The sequence below is a fragment of the Bubalus kerabau genome, chromosome 1, assembly GCF_029407905.1.
Source record: "Bubalus kerabau isolate K-KA32 ecotype Philippines breed swamp buffalo chromosome 1, PCC_UOA_SB_1v2, whole genome shotgun sequence".
In the NCBI taxonomy this organism is placed as follows: Eukaryota; Metazoa; Chordata; class Mammalia; order Artiodactyla; family Bovidae; genus Bubalus; species Bubalus kerabau.
Genome location: NC_073624.1, coordinates 78,454,089 through 78,470,056, shown reverse-complemented (window position 1 = coordinate 78,470,056; position 15,968 = coordinate 78,454,089). Strand labels below are relative to the sequence as shown.

Genomic DNA, 15,968 nt, shown 5'->3' with positions numbered 1-15,968 from the left:
TGTAAAAACCAAAGCTTTAACTAGACAGACCTTTGTTGGCAAACTGATATCTCTGCTTTTTAATTCACTGTCTAGGTTTGTCATAGCTTTTCTTCCAAGGAGCAAGTGTTTTTTAATTTCATGGCTGCAGTCAACATTTGCAGTAATTTTGGAGCCCAAGAAAATAAAATCTGACACTGTTTCCACTTTTTTCCCCATCTATCTGCCATGAAAGAATGGGACTGGATGCCATGACTTTAGTTTTTTGAATACTGAGTTATAAGTCAGATTTTCCACTCTCCTCTTTCACCCTCATCAAGAGACTCTCTAGTTCCTCTTCATTTTCTGCCATTAGAGTGGTATCACTTGCATATCTGAGGTTATTGATATTTCTCCGGGCAATCTTGATTCCAGCTTGTGAGTCATCCATCCCAGCACTCCACATGGTGTACTCTGCCTAAAAGTTAAATAAGCTTATTATATAAGCTATACAATATACAGCCTTGACATACTCCCTTGCCAATTTTGAACCATCTGTAGGCAATGTTAATTAGGACAGAGACTCTGGGCTAGTTACTAGTAAAGTGAAAGTCACTCAGTCGTGTCCGACTCTTTGTGACCCCATGGACTATACAGCCCATGGAATTCTGCAGGTCAGAATACTGGAGTGGGTAGCCTTTCCCTTCTCCAGGGGATCTTCCCAACACAGGGATCGAAGCCAGGTCTCCCGAATTGCAGGCAGATTCTCTACCAGCTGAGCCACAAGGGAAGCCCAAGGGCTAGTTACTAGAGGCTACCAATAGCCAATAAACAAGGGTCGAGGGCTCATTTCCTCTTTAGTAAGAATGGGTACAACTATGGCAACTCTGCATCAATCAAAACAAAGTATAACAGGTAAAGAAATAGGTGAAGAATTTATCTTACCCAAGGCAACCTTTATTACAGAAATAAAATTGGATGCAGAATAATTCATCAGCACTCTAAAACTGCTTTGCCAAAAGAGGGAGAAAAAACCTATCTTAGTTGAAATTTCTGATTAGGGTCTTCTAGATCTCAAAGGGCTACATGCACCAGAAATATTTTGTAAACCTAAGAAGTGCCAAAATCATTAAAATCCAAAAAGGAGTGAAAAAAAAGATAGAAGGGGAAGACAAAGTCATGGGCAATGTTTCAGATGTCAAAAGAAAGTTTAAGATACCATTTTTCTAACAGAATTTTTCTCTTTATCTCAGATTTCCAAGTAATATCGAACATAGTATTGCGTCAGTAATTAAAACTCAAGCAATTGAAAGAAACAATTCAAACTCTTTTTCAACCTTGTTTTTAAAATGTTGTTATTTCATAGGATTTTTGGTTTTGCCACTAGATAAAGAGAACAATTAATGTAACAGCCACTAATCTGGTTCCTTTGATTCAACTTTATTATAATCTTAGCCTCCAATTATAAAACCAGAAAAATAGGGGAAAAAATGTTGAAAAGGAGTACATAACACAGTAACATTTAGAAAGAAGTTTATTTATTTTTTGTTAAAAAATATCATTTAGGGGGTCTCTTATTAACAACACTATGAAATTTATGACTTGACCATCTCTTCACACAACTATATCACTATGTACAATTTAAATTTTATAGTCTTAACAAAAAAAAAAAAAAATCAGGGCTTCCCTGGTGGCTTAGACGGTAAAGCATCTGCCCGTAATGCGGGAGACCTGGGTTAGATCCCTAGGTCGCAAAGATACCCTGGAAAAGGAAATGGCAACCCATTCTAGTACTCTTGCCTGAAAAACCCCATGGAGGGAGAAGCCTGGTAGGCTACAATCTATGGGGTCGCAGAGAGTTGGAACGACCAAGCGACTTCACTTTCACTGGTGGCTCATTGGTGAAGAGTCCACCTGTCAATGCAGGGGACACGGAATCGATCTCTGGTCTGGGAGGATCCCACATGCAGCAGAGCAACTAAGCCCATGTGCCACAACTATTGAGCCTGTGCTCTAGAGACTGGGCACAGCAACTACTGAGTCCTTGAGCTGCAACTACTGAAGCCCAAGCACCCTAGAGCCTATGCTCCACAACCAGAGAAGCCACCACAATGAAAAGTCCGTGCATCGCAACAAAAGAGAAGCCTGCTTACTGCAACTAGAGGAAAAACCCATGCAGCAACAAAGACCCAGCACAACCAATAAATAAATATATTTTTAAATCAAATAATGTAACCCAAAGGTTTGCTGTCATAACCAATTATTCTTCTAAACTCTAAAATATATTATCTCAGTAAGTGAAAGATGCTAGCTGGCATATCAAAAAATTCAGTATATTCCTTTGCCAGATTCAAACATTCGGACTAATGCCAAAAAAGAAAAAAGAAAAAAAAATCACAAAATAGAGTTACACTTAAGAAGGGAGGAAGGAAAAGTGCCTTAGAATTAATATGTAGAGTTTACATATCTTGACATTTACAATGCTCAAAATTCTCCAAGCCAGGCTTCAGCAATATGTGAACCGTGAACTTCCTGATGTTCAAGGTGGTTTTAGAAAAGGCAGAGGAACCAGAGATCAAATTGCCAACATCCATTGGATCATGGAAAAAGCAAGAGAGTTCCAGAAAAACATCTATTTCTGCTTTATTGACTATGCCAAAGCCTTTGTGTGGATCACAATAAACTGTGGAAAATTCTGAAAGAGATGGGAATACCAGACCACCTGACCTGCCTCTTGAGAAATCTGTATGCAGGTCAGGAAGCAACAGTTAGAACTGGACATGGAACAACAGACTGGTTCCAAATAGGAAAAGAAGTACGTCAAGGTTGCTTATTTAACTTATATGCAGAGTACATCATGAGAAACACTGGACTGGAAGAAACACAAACTGGAATCAAGATTGCTGGGAGAAATCTCAATAACCTCAGATATGCAGATGACACCACCCTTATGGCAGAAAGTGAAGAGGAACTCAAAAGCCTCTTGATGAAAGTGAAAGTAGAGAGTGACCAAGTGGGCTTAAAGCTCAACATTCAGAAAACGAAGATCATGGCATCCGGTCCCATCACTTCTTGGGAAATAGATGGGGAAACAGTAAAAAAAGTGTCAGACTTTATTTTTTGGGGCTCCAAAATCACTGCAGATGGTGACTGCAGCCATGAAATTAAAAGACGCTTACTCCTTGGAAGGAAAGTTATGACCAACCTAGATAGAAAATTCAAAAGCAGAGACATTACTTTGCCAACGAAGGTCCGTCTAGTCAAGGCTATGGTTTTTCCTGTGGTCATGTATGGATGTGAGAGTTGGACTGTGAAGAAGGCTGAGTGCCGAAGAATTGATGCTTTTGAACTGCAGTGTTGGAGAAGACTCTTGAGAGTCCCTTGGACTGCAAGGAGATCCAACCAGTCCATTCTGAAGGAGATCAGCCCTGGGATTTCTTTGGAAGGAATGATGCTGAAGCTGAAAATCCAAAACTTTGGCCACCTCATGTGAAGAGCTGACTCATTGGAAAAGACTCTGATGCTGGGAGGGACTGGGGGCAGGAGGAGAAGGGGACGACAGAGGATGAGATGGCTGGATGGCATCACTGACTCGATGGATGTGAGTCTGAGTGAACTCTGGGAGATGGTGATGGACAGGGAAGCCTGGCATGCTGCGATTCATGGGGTTGCAAAGAGTCGGTCACGACTGAGCGACTGAACCGAACTGAACTGACATTTACAAAGAAAATGGAAAAGAATGTTATCAACTGATAATTTTCATCTTTGTTCTGTATTACTTTGTATTTACTAGTAAACTATTTACTACGGCTAACGAGTGCCCAAGGCACTTAATAAACAACTCAACAGTACTACTTATCATAATATTAGTTATAATCATATCAAAGTTACAGGTTAACAACTACACAAATAAACATTTAAATTCATATCAATGGTTTTCAATCCTGAGTCGAGTAACACCTAGGGTAAAACTGAAAGTTGTTTAAGCTATTTTCAAGACTTAAATAGCCTATCACATACTGTCAGAAATATAACTTTTTATACTAATTATATATGTATATACGTACATATATCCTTTTCTTTAAATTCTAATGGCTCTACTGATGCTCCATGAAATAATAAGTAATGATAGGGATAAAGATGATTGTTTAGATTCCAAATTAAGAATGACATTTAACAGAAGAAAGAGCAAAGTTTATGTCTGCTGCCACTTCATTTTTCCCTTTTACATTCTCTTATTTCACAGATACTTCAGCAGTTACAACACTGCAAGATTTTAGTCTTGTTCTCACATACACAGAGCCAAAATAAGATAAAAACAAAGAATTATAAGCCTAACTTTCACCTTGGGATGCACCTTCATCCTTTAGTTAGTACAAAAGAAACATTAAGGAGAAAAATGAAAGAAGGGTCCAAGATGTGGAATAACTGTAAAAACACTACCCCAAACATACCCAAAGACCACTCAAGAATATTTAATGACTGGGTAAACAAGATGACCTGAAAAGCATCTAGCACCTGCACAGGAGGTAAAAGACATGCTATATTTGAGCTTCACGCAGCCCTAGTATGTAGTAAGCACCCTAGGTACAGACCTTCACGTTGTGAGCTTTCAAAGATGCAAATGTATGTTCACACGTCCAACCATGTAAGTTAGTTCGTGTGTCTGGCACACGTGGTCGGGTGTGTGCATCCACTACAAGTGGATGTGCTTTTGTGTACTTCCCTGTATAATACTGTACAGAGTGCAGTAGCACCTCCTTGCCTATTCCCTTGATGCTGGCCCCCGGATGCCAGCTGTTGTACTGTACTTTTCAAGGTACTATATTGTAAAATTTAAAATGTTTTCTTTATTTTCTATGTTTATTTTTCATGTATTATTTGTGTGAAAAAGTGTTATAAACCTATTACTGTACAGTAAGTCCCCTCCATGCGAATGTCTTCCATTCTGAGAGTGTGTTCGTAACTCCAATTTGTTCCTTAGTCCTATGGCTCCATCACTTAATACCTGCGTGATCGAGGGAATCTTACTTAACTTTCTGAAGCCTCACTGCTTTCCTCCATAAAACAGAAATGAGGAATTCCCTGGCGGCACAGTGGTTAAGAATCCGCCTGTTAATGCTGGGGACACGGGTTCGGTCCCTGGTCCAGGAAAATCCCACTTGCTGCAGAACAACTAAGCCCGTACGCCACAACTATTGAGCCTGTGTGTCACAACTACTGAAGCCTTTGTGCCCTAGCGCCTGTGCTCCGCAACAAGAGAAGCCACCAGAATGAAAAGCCTGTGCACCGCAATGAATGGTAGCCCCTGCTCACCGCAACTAGAGAAAGACCACATAAAGCAATGAAGACCCAGCACAGCCAAAAATACAAGATAAAAATTATTTTAAAATAACAGAAATCAGAATAATAATTCAGTAGAAACTCATTTAACAGACCTCTACTTTATCAACTTAGAGAAATAAAGAACTTAAACTCCTCCATAAATCACTTCCTGATGTTCCTCACAGGCCGACTACCGGCACCTGGCAGTCCTCTAAGTCAACCGCTTTCTTACTGTGTCCTCAACCTTCTACTCACCAAATGAGCTGGATGCTTAACAAGAGCCAGCTGTTTGTTCCCAAATTCACGTAAGCCAACTGTACTTGTTATTGTAATTATGTAATTTAAGATTATGTAAACTGATGAATTTTGAGCGTGAAAGGGGTTGTTTCTCTGAAAATTATGTTGAAAAGTTCAAAAAGATTCAAAGGCTAATTATTTTCTGAAGTTATTATGGATTTGGATGTATGTAAAAACAGCTTTAAAAGAATAGTGGAAAAAGCATAAAACTGTAGGAGGATTTTATGTAAAACATTAAAACTGCCTTTAAATTCTGTTTTATTAGAAAGGGATACTTCATAGATAAATGCCTCATGGGTATGGATTATTCTAAAAAGACAATCCAGAACTCGAATGAAAGATCCATCCATAAAGAAAAACCCTGACCCTATGGGGAAAAAAGTGGTGAAAGAATGTCTCTTCGAGTTAAAAATTAAAAATACATATATCATTTTTTATGATCCCCTGCTAACCAAATTGTCCAATCTCCTACTCAACAACACTTACGAGATCTTCACATGTAGCTACCTCAAAAATGTGTAGGAATACTGTGACAACTAAAAGAAAGCAAAGTGTTGGCATTAATGACATTCTACTTAAAACTTCTGTTTTAAGGGTTTTGTTAGTACTCTGATGGTTTGACTGCTACTCAAAGAATATAGCAATGCTTTCTTTCAAAAGAGAAATGTAAAAGGTACATAATTTCCTCGTTATTCTGCTATTTTTGTATTTGGGTATATTTTACATACTCCACACAGATTAACCATGTAACTTCTGTGGTGCCATCGAAAAAGTGAAGATGTCCAGTAGTCCTGAGACTGCAGGCTCCAGGGTTACACTGTAAGGATACTATTATGGTAGTCCCAGGAATGTATTAATGTATCGGCGGGACCCAGCACCTAAGGCTGACAAGCAAGCAGGTAAAGTGAATGAGGTGCTGGTGTGGTGCCAGTGGAGGGAGCAGTGCTCTGTGAAGAGTTAACAGACACAGGGAAAGGACAAAGATCCAGACTGAGGAGACCAGCCCGATCATGGTAGAGGCCAGAGGAAGCAAAGCAGAAACTGGTAATCATTCTGTAGGTAACAAACTTATAAACTGAAGAGGTTACAGGCAAAGTAAAGAGAAGGAGCTGGTGACTCAACCTCCTGCACAGAACTGTTGAACACTGGCACAGATACTAAAAAGCTTTTCCAAATTACTTAAAACGAAAATCACATTTTTAAAAGTTCGTGGCATTTTGATGTTACAATCAATTGTACTCTTCATTGAAAAACTGTTACATAAAGAAATGCACTCTAAAATTAGAACAAAGAAGTACCTTTTTCACCTTAAGGGGTAAAAGTTAACCCTAGTATCCAATCTAACAAAGATATAGTGCAACAGTACTAGTATTACCATGCTTTTGAAAAGCAATTTGACCAAATTCTCAGGATTAATAAACCCTCATATCCTGTGGCTCCATATCACATATCTGGGAATCTGCTGTAAGAAAATGACTAAAAACATGAAGAAAAATACATGCTTTCAAGTGTTTTCTGCAACATTCCTTATAACAGCAAAAATTATATATGATGATGACACAGAAATAATGTTAAATTAAAAAAAATCATACAAGGGAATTCTCTGGCAATCCAGTGGTTAAGACTTCATGTTTCCACCGCACAGGGCATGGGTTCGTTCCTGGGAACTAATACACCACATGCTACACGGCACAGCCAAAAAATGTTTAAAAAGCAAACAAAATTGAGCATACACTATAAATATATAAAACATCATATAAAATGGGGTATTAAAAAAATCAGAATGATGACTGTATTAGGCTGGTAGATTCAAAATTTGTTTTTCCTACTATCTAACCGCCTTTCAGAAAAGTTTATTTTACATTGAGAATTAAAACAAATCGTATTTTTAAAGCATGCATTTCAAAAGGTTACACACTATACTTTCACTCATACAACGTTCTCAAAATGACAAAACGAGGGATGAGGGGATGGGCTGTGAACACAAAGAGGTAGCACTAGGGAGTTCTGTGGTGACGGAACGGTTCTCTATCTGACTGCAGTGGTGGTTAAATACATAGATGGGCTAGCACTGTGCACAACTACACACACACAAAGAAACGTAGATCATATCTGTACATGGTCTGTATTCTAGTTAACAGTACTTATGCTTAGTCGCTCAGTCATGTCTGACTCTTTGCAACCCACTGGACTGTTTGTAGCCCACCAGGCTCCTCTGTCTGTGGGATTCTCCAGGCAAGAATACTGGAGTGGTTGCCACTTCCTTCTCCAGGGGATCTTCCCAACCCAAGGATCAAACCCATGTCTTCTGTGTCCCTTGCATTACAGGTGGATTCTTTACCTCCTGAGCCATCAGGGAAAGTCTATGTCATCAGTAATGTTAACATATGGTTAACATTACATATGGGAAACTCTAGTTAACAGTAATGTCTCAATATCAATTTCCTCATATTCCTATTGTATGACAATTATCCAAGATGTCAATATTGGGGAAACTGAGTGAAGAGTACTATTCAGGGCCCCACTATTTCTGCAACTTTCTGTAAGGCTCTACCTCAAAATAAGAGTTTTTAAAAAATACATGCATTTGCTTGTGTAATATTAAAGTTTTTCTGACTGAGGGGGAGACAAGGGAATGTCAAAGAACCATGTAATACATTGATATAACTTCCAAGACACTACTTCTAGTAACTATTCATAAAACCCCATAGGAGGCAAATAGCAGTTTTTATAGCATCTATAATTTACTTAGGTTAGGCTTTAATAAAAGACTTCAACTGAAATTAAAGTTATCAATTTTCAGAACACACTGAGTAGTTTTCAGTCTCAAATTCTATACTTACACAATCCATTAAGGGTCTTAAGAATTTTCTCTCTGGCCAGGAAAATTTCAGCCGATATAAATAAGATTTTCTTAGAAATATTTGATTTAAATATATAAATAACTAACACAGACAAGGGGTAAAATAGTTCATCACTTCTGAATTGTGCTCCATGACAACAACTACATCTATCTAGATTCACCATTTTCACCTCAATATCCAGCATGGTTCTTGATACCTAGTAGGGTCCCAATAATTGAAGCCAAGGGGTGAACTTGTGTCCTAATGAAGGTTCTGTGCCCAAGTCCCTCTGGCTTTAACCAAGAATGGAAGGTGGAAAGTCAAAGGTAAAACGGGAGAAAAGGTGAATGTGAATAGGGCCCAGCATCCACCAATTAACCAGGTCAAGAGATTACTTAACCAATACTACATTTTAGTAATACACTACATTCCTCCAATCACCCAAATCTTAAAGATTTGCTTAACAATTAAAAAAAAATTTGAACTGATATCAGAAAATCTGCCTCACTTATCTTTATCACCTAATGCCTTCGAGAAAGCCAAATGTGGGGAAATTTCCTAGCAGTCCAAATGGTTAGGACTCCACACTCATTGCTGAGGGCCACGGTTCAATCCCTAGCCAGGGAACTAAGATCCCACAAGCCATGGGGCACAGACAAGAAAAAGAAAGCTCCAAATTTTCTTCATTAAAGGCAAATCCATTTACTTTTTAATCTAAAAAAAAAAAATCTTACCTAGAGTTATGCAAAGCTTCAGAAAAACCTTCCACACAAGCTTTAAGCTCTAAGCAACTACATATGTATTATTATGTACTTATAGGAGAAGGAGGTGCCAGAGGATAGATGGTTAAATAGCATCACTGACTGGACATGAATTTGAGCAAACTTTGGGAAACAGTGGAAGACAGAGGACCCCGATGTGCTGCAGTCCATGGGGTCGCGAAGAGTCAGACACAGCTTAGTGACTGAGCAACAACATACATACACATTATCCATCTGCCTACATATATATATAAGTATAAAATGTGAACAAATACAATTACATTAGAACTATTACCATGTAAGACCCTTATGTCAGATAGCAACTCCTGTCTGTATGTTATTTATTCACTCAACCGTCCCAGGTACTGACAATACAGGAGACAAGACACAGACCATGCCCTAAGTTAACAGTCGATCTACCAACTTAGAAGGCAACTGTAGCTAGTTTAAAAAAATAGTCTTAAGAAAACTTTAAGGGTTTGAATTCCAATGCTGCCTCTTATTAGGTATGTTTCCGAGTCTTAGTTTGCAGAACTATAAAATATGTACCACTGCCATAAAGATTAAAATAAAGTCATAAAATACAGGCATACCTAAGAGATACTGCAAGTTCAGTTCCAGACCACAACAATAAAGTGAGTATCACAATAAAACGAGTCACACAAATTTTTCTCATTGCCCAGTGCATATAAAAGTTATGTTTATGTGATCCTGTAGTCTATTAAGTGTACAACAGCATATCTAAAAGAAATGTGCATACCTTAATTTAAAAATAATTTAAACCAACTATATTTCAATAAAAAGTTGTCTTAAAAACTTTATTGCTAAAAAATGCTATCAACTGAGCCTTCAGCAAGCCATAGCAGTTAACATCAGAGATCACTGATTACACATCACCATAACAAATATAATAATAATAATGAAAAAGTTTGAAATATTGTGAGAATTACCAAAATGTAACAAAAAAGACATGAAGCTAGCAAATGCTATTGGAGAAATAGTACCAATAAACTTGCTCAACACAGGGTTGCCACAAACCTTTGATTTGTAAAAAATGTAATAGAGCCAAGTACAATAAAAGCAATTTTTTTAAAGAGCAATAAAACAAGGTATATATAAAAATGCCTGGCAAACTAGAAATCTTTCATACAAATGAAAGATATATTATTACTGTACTTATCTTTTTTTTTTATTTTGGTGAGGACCATTTTTTAAATCTTTATTGAATTTGTTACAATATTGCTTCTGTTTTATGTTTTGGTGTTTTGGCCTCTAGGCATGTGAGATCTTAGCTCCCTGACCAGGGATAGAACCCACACCCCCCGCATTGCACTGGGTTGCCGGGAAGTCCCACTGTACTTATCTTTTCAAGAAGAACAAAACACTAGGACCTCCCTGCAGATTGCTTACTAAATGTAAGGAGAAAAACAGTAACTACACAGTGAATAAACCAGTCAACACTCTGACCAAAAGTAAAATCACTAACGAGGGGCAAATGGACTTAATGTATATCCAGATGTAATATTCTGAGAGGGGCACATACCTTTTGTAGTAGTCTGACTGATGATAAATTAATAACCTGAAACCATGAGACAAATCCAAGTTGAACATTTTTCTATAAAACAACTTATCTATATTCTTTAATTGCATAAAAGACAAAGACAAGCTCATTTTGCAGGAGACTTAAAAGAAATGACAACTAAATACAAGATATGATCAAATCTACAGGACTGGAATTTAAGAGACTAAAGTATTTACCAATATGGAGACTAAAGTATTTACCAATGTTAAATTCTTGGAATTTGATAATGGTACTGTGATTACCTAAAAGAATATCCTTATTCTTAGGAAATACACACTGAGCTATTAAGAAGTTAAAAGGTATGCAACAAACTCTTCAGTGGTTCACAAAAACAAATAATAATGTGTCTTTATGCCATAAATCAAATATGGCAAAATGTTTAAAAATTGATAAACATGGGTAAAGGATATATGAGTCTACTATATCAGTCTTGCAACTTTACTGTAAGTTAGAAATCATTTCAAATTAAAAAGTTTGAGAACACAGGATACTAATCTCCAGGGGCTTACTTATAAGCTCTAAGCTATATATTAATCCTACTTTTTAAAAATCACTCTGCAAAATTAATACAGAGAACGTTCTAAGGAACTTCACAGTCAGAACACAAAATGAATTAGGAAAGCACAGCACTACGAGCAAGAGCAAGCAGGACAACAGACTCACATCTGCAGACTTCAAATACTGGGATTATCACACACAGTAAAAAATAAGCATATGAAATAGATGTTTAAGAAATAAAGTACCTTGAGAACATGACTAAAAAAAGAATAACTATTTTTTTTAAAAAAAGAATAATCTTTAAAAGGAACTGAATACAACTTCTAGAAATGACCAAAAAAGACAGTAAATGAAATTTTCAAAAACTCAATAAACATGATAACACAGATGAAGACATTATGCTGAGTGAAATAAACTAGACAAAATGACAAACACTGTATGATCCACTTATATGATCATACAGAATAAATTCACAAAAGTAAAATAGTTGTTGCCAGGGGCTCAGTGAAGGGGGAATAGGGGCTTACTGTTGAATGGGTACAAATTTCATGATGATAAAAAAAGTCCTGGAGATGGACAGTGGTGATAGCCACACAATAAGGTGAATATATTCAATGTCATGACCTGTATGCTTTAAAATGGTAAATTCTATTTATGTGTATTTTACCACAATTTTTAAAAAAGATTAAATGAAACAGGTGAACAAAAGTGAGGTGAGAATTAGCTACCTGGAAGAAAAGGCACTAATTGTTGAGAACACAATACAAACAGATACAGAAATAGAAAATACAAAAGACCAATTAAAAGGCCCGATGGGTAGAGTAAAAAGATCTAACATACTTCAAAACACAAGTTCCAGACATGAAATAAAGAAGATAAAGTTTGAGGAGAAAATAGCCAACAGTTCTCCAAAATTGACATCAATCTTTAGATTCCAAAGCCTACTGAATACCAAACATTATAAACAGAAGAAACCATCTTTCAGACATATCAAAATAAAAGTGCAGAACACCAAGGGTAAAAAAAAAACAACAACGTCAAAACTAGCTCTCATGAAACAACAGAGACAGTCATCGCTCAGTTTTCCAAAGGGTAATGTATGGTTCCAACACCCCAGAGGACACTCTCCAAAGTTCAAGTCCCTTCTACAAGACAGTGCAGTATTTGCATATAACCCAGGTATGTCCTCGGAGAAGGCACTGGCACCCCACTCCAGTACTCTTGCCTGGAGAATCCCATGGACGAAGGAGCCTGATGGGCTGCAGTCCATGGGGTCGCTAAGAGTCGGACACGACTGAGCGACTTCACTTTCACTTTTCACTTTCTCGCACTGGAGAAGGAAATGGCAACCCACTCCAGTGTTCTTGCCTGGAGAATGTGGGTTGCTGTCTATGGGGTTGCACAGAGTCGGACATGACTGAAGCGACTTAGCAGCAGCAGCAGGTATGTCCTCAGGTATACTCCAGATTACTCAAAACACCTAATACAATGGAAATGCTATATAAACAGTTGTCAACATGCAACAAATTCAAGTTCTGCTTTTTAAACTTTCCATAAATTTTCAAATATTTCAGTTCATGGGTGGTTAAATCCAACAAGGCAAAACCTGCAGATATGGAGGGCCAACTGTATCTTTAAAGCAATGGCAAATCACATGGATTACTGATTTTTCAAAAACAATAAAATCTAGAAGAGAATGGAGCAAGATCTATAATAAAAATAATAATAATTGCTAGCATTGAATGCACACACACAGGAAAGTCACCTTCGGGAATAAGACTTTCAAACAAATAAGTTTTTCAGATAACAGACCCTGTAAAGGATGTTCAGGGAGAGAGAAAATGATCTCAGATCCCAACAGAAGTTCAAGACGCAAATGAAAATGAGCAAAGACATTTGTATGTATGTATGTATGTATGTATGTGTATGTGTGTATTACACAGGGAAATCAAAGCAACAGTGCTTAAAACAAAAAGAATATATAATTTGTTGGAATTCAGGGAGAACTAAAATAAAGGGAAATTACAAACTTCCAAACATGAAGAAAGAGGAAAATGGATTTTTAAAAAATACATTAACCAAAATTAAAAAGAAAAGCAAGGGAATGATTAACACAAAATTCAGATCATGGTGATTGAGGAAGCATGTCAGAGAACACAAGTGGTGATAAGTACAGAGGGGCTTCAAAGAGGCAGTGTTCTACTGTTTAAGCCAATTATTTAAGCTGTACATGTATTATCCTATATGCTTCTGTAATAAAAGTAAATTTTAAAAATCAACGAGAAAAAAAAAAAAAACAAGGCTAGCAATCATTCCCTAAAAATCTAGAATATGCCCCAGAGTTTGGTATTCAAAACTGAAACAATAAAAAGACTCATTATCTTCTTTAAGAACTATTTGTGGAGTGCCTATAACTGAGCTGAGAGGTGGCATGAAGATTACTAACCTCTCTTCTTTCTCTTGTCTTCCTAACCCTATAGAGCAGCACTGTCTAATATAGTAGCCACAAGTAGCTGTTCACATTTAAACTAATTAAAATTAAATAAAATTTAAAAATCAGTTCATCTGTAACACTAGACACACTTTAAGTGCTCAGTGGCCCATATGAGGGCCACTATATTAAATAGTACAGATAGAGAACACTTCCATCATTGCAGTAAGTTCTATTAGACAGGGCTGCTATGTTTTTTATAACATTAGAAATACACTGATAACTGAGCAATGTTCAATTTTTCAGATGTTCTTACTTTTATAATTATTCAATTTCCTTTCAAAGTCATGTTATTTCTGTGAAACTACAGCTCCTCAGCAGTTTAAAATAGTTTGCTCTTTGTTGAGAAAAATACAGAAAGTGTGAAGACCTTTTCACCATCTCTCATGTTCCACCAAAACCATCAGAACACAAGATTTTTTTTTTTTTCAAGAGCCAAAATTAAATAGTCAAGCATAGTGCTACTAAATTGTAACACAAGCCATGTCAAAACGAATACAAAAATCCACAGGATGAACATATGACCTTTCCTGGGGGCACCAATTTTAGCTGGCGGCACTTTAAAACACTGTTTACATACATATAAAATAGCAATGCAAAATTCATAAGAATTTTTTAAATTAAATGCTACAGACATCGTGAAATTTTCACTCTGGGCACTCTGGGCTACAGCTCCAGACTTCTGAGCATACCATTCATTTCTGCCATTAGAAGCACTTTAGAGGAAAATTGCAAGCATTATTAAATAAATGAATATACATGATTTTTTTTCATTTACCAGAATCAAAGATATATAACAAAACTATAAAACAATAGCATCCTTAATATCTAAAGCAGCAGACATCCAATTTTCTTTAAAATTAAAATACAGAAGTCCTAAGCTATTTCAGCTTAACCTGAACATTTTGCTTTAGGCATTCTAACACAAATTAAGTATTTCTACAGCACTCCCAATTTTTTAAATTACCTAACCAAAAACACTCAACGGAAACAAATGCTAAGCCTTAATTTAACAAGCTAGGTTTGCAACTTAAGTTTTCTCCTAAACTCTAAGTGAACCAGGGGGTCAATAAGCTTCTCATCTAAACAACTGAATGCAATTTCAATAACCGCTTATGCTAATAATTGTTTTGTGTCCCCAGGAGGACTTCTGAGGCTCCACTTACATAACCAATTATGCAAAGCACTGAATTATTCTCTTTCTCTAGAAAGCATTTTGAATACTGATATGCATACAAGGTTTACTTGCTACATTAAATAAAGCTTTTCTAACTCTAGCTTCAACAATTCTACAGAAGAGGTGAAAAGGAAAGCCAGTTTCTACTACTTCACTATGTCAAAGGCGAGTGACTTATTTATCTTCTTGGCTAATCAACAGAGGAATGACTGACACCAGCACCCCCAGGCAGCCCCCACAGTTCACCAGTTTGCTCCTGGGACTCTGGTTGAGAAACATAGCTTTAAACAAATAATTTGGAGCAAGTTGTTTGAACTCAACTGAAAACAAATCTGAATTGCTCCTTGAAATATGCTGTAGGTATTCATGTAAAACTTGACGAATTCAAATTCAATGAGGTGAGAATCACAATACAGCCCCTATAGGGTAATCGAAGGGTAGAATGTAAGCCAAACCTTGAATATGCATAAATATGTTGAATGAGTACTCTTCCCTAATCTCCTGGTTCTGTTTAACCAAGATTTTAGATTTCACAGAGCCATAATCTTAAAAAAAAAAAAAAAGGTGGGGGTGGGGGTGGGGCTGGTAACTTTTATTCTGCCAAAGACATTTAAAAAGAAAATAACTACCAATTACTATCCCCATTATTTCATTTAAAAAGTTAATATGCTGATACCAAAAATGGTAAAAGATAATTTTAGAAAAACATATTATCTTCTAAATTCAATAAATGTAGCTTTATGAGAAGTTCATTCATTCTCATTTCACTTCAGACAAGTGACAACTCTGTCGTGGACTGACACCACTCCACAGTCCAGCACTTGGGAACCACAGGTCTAAGCAGTTAACCTCCATTTGGAAAAAGAAAGCAACGGTAGGACATGCCCAAACCAAATATTAACCTATTCAATAAAGAGGAAATCGAGGCGTTCTCCACTGGAGGGGTTTAGAGGCTCTCCCAAGATCACAGACCAAGAATTCTGACATCAGTTCAGTTCAGTTCAGTCGCTCAGTCGTGTCCGTCTCTTTGCGACCC

General features: G+C 37.0%; 1 protein-coding gene and 1 pseudogene across 7 annotated transcripts in view; one reads left to right on the top strand and one right to left on the bottom strand.

Annotated features, from left to right (window-relative positions):
* LOC129649486 (E3 ubiquitin-protein ligase MARCHF6-like) overlaps positions 1-15,968 on the top strand; it is a 36,170-nt pseudogene that overhangs the window by 15,345 nt on the left and 4,857 nt on the right.
* The window catches only part of FRS2 (fibroblast growth factor receptor substrate 2), a 105,197-nt gene that overhangs the window by 84,594 nt on the left and 4,635 nt on the right, over positions 1-15,968 (bottom strand). For 2 of the 7 annotated variants that reach the window (XM_055580323.1, XM_055580324.1), the window contains one exon: positions 10,728-10,763. The exons of the other annotated variants lie outside the window; for them this stretch is intronic. The gene's annotated coding sequence lies outside the window, so the exon portion shown is untranslated. The remainder of the gene's footprint in view (positions 1-10,727; positions 10,764-15,968) is intronic. 7 annotated transcript variants of the gene reach the window in all.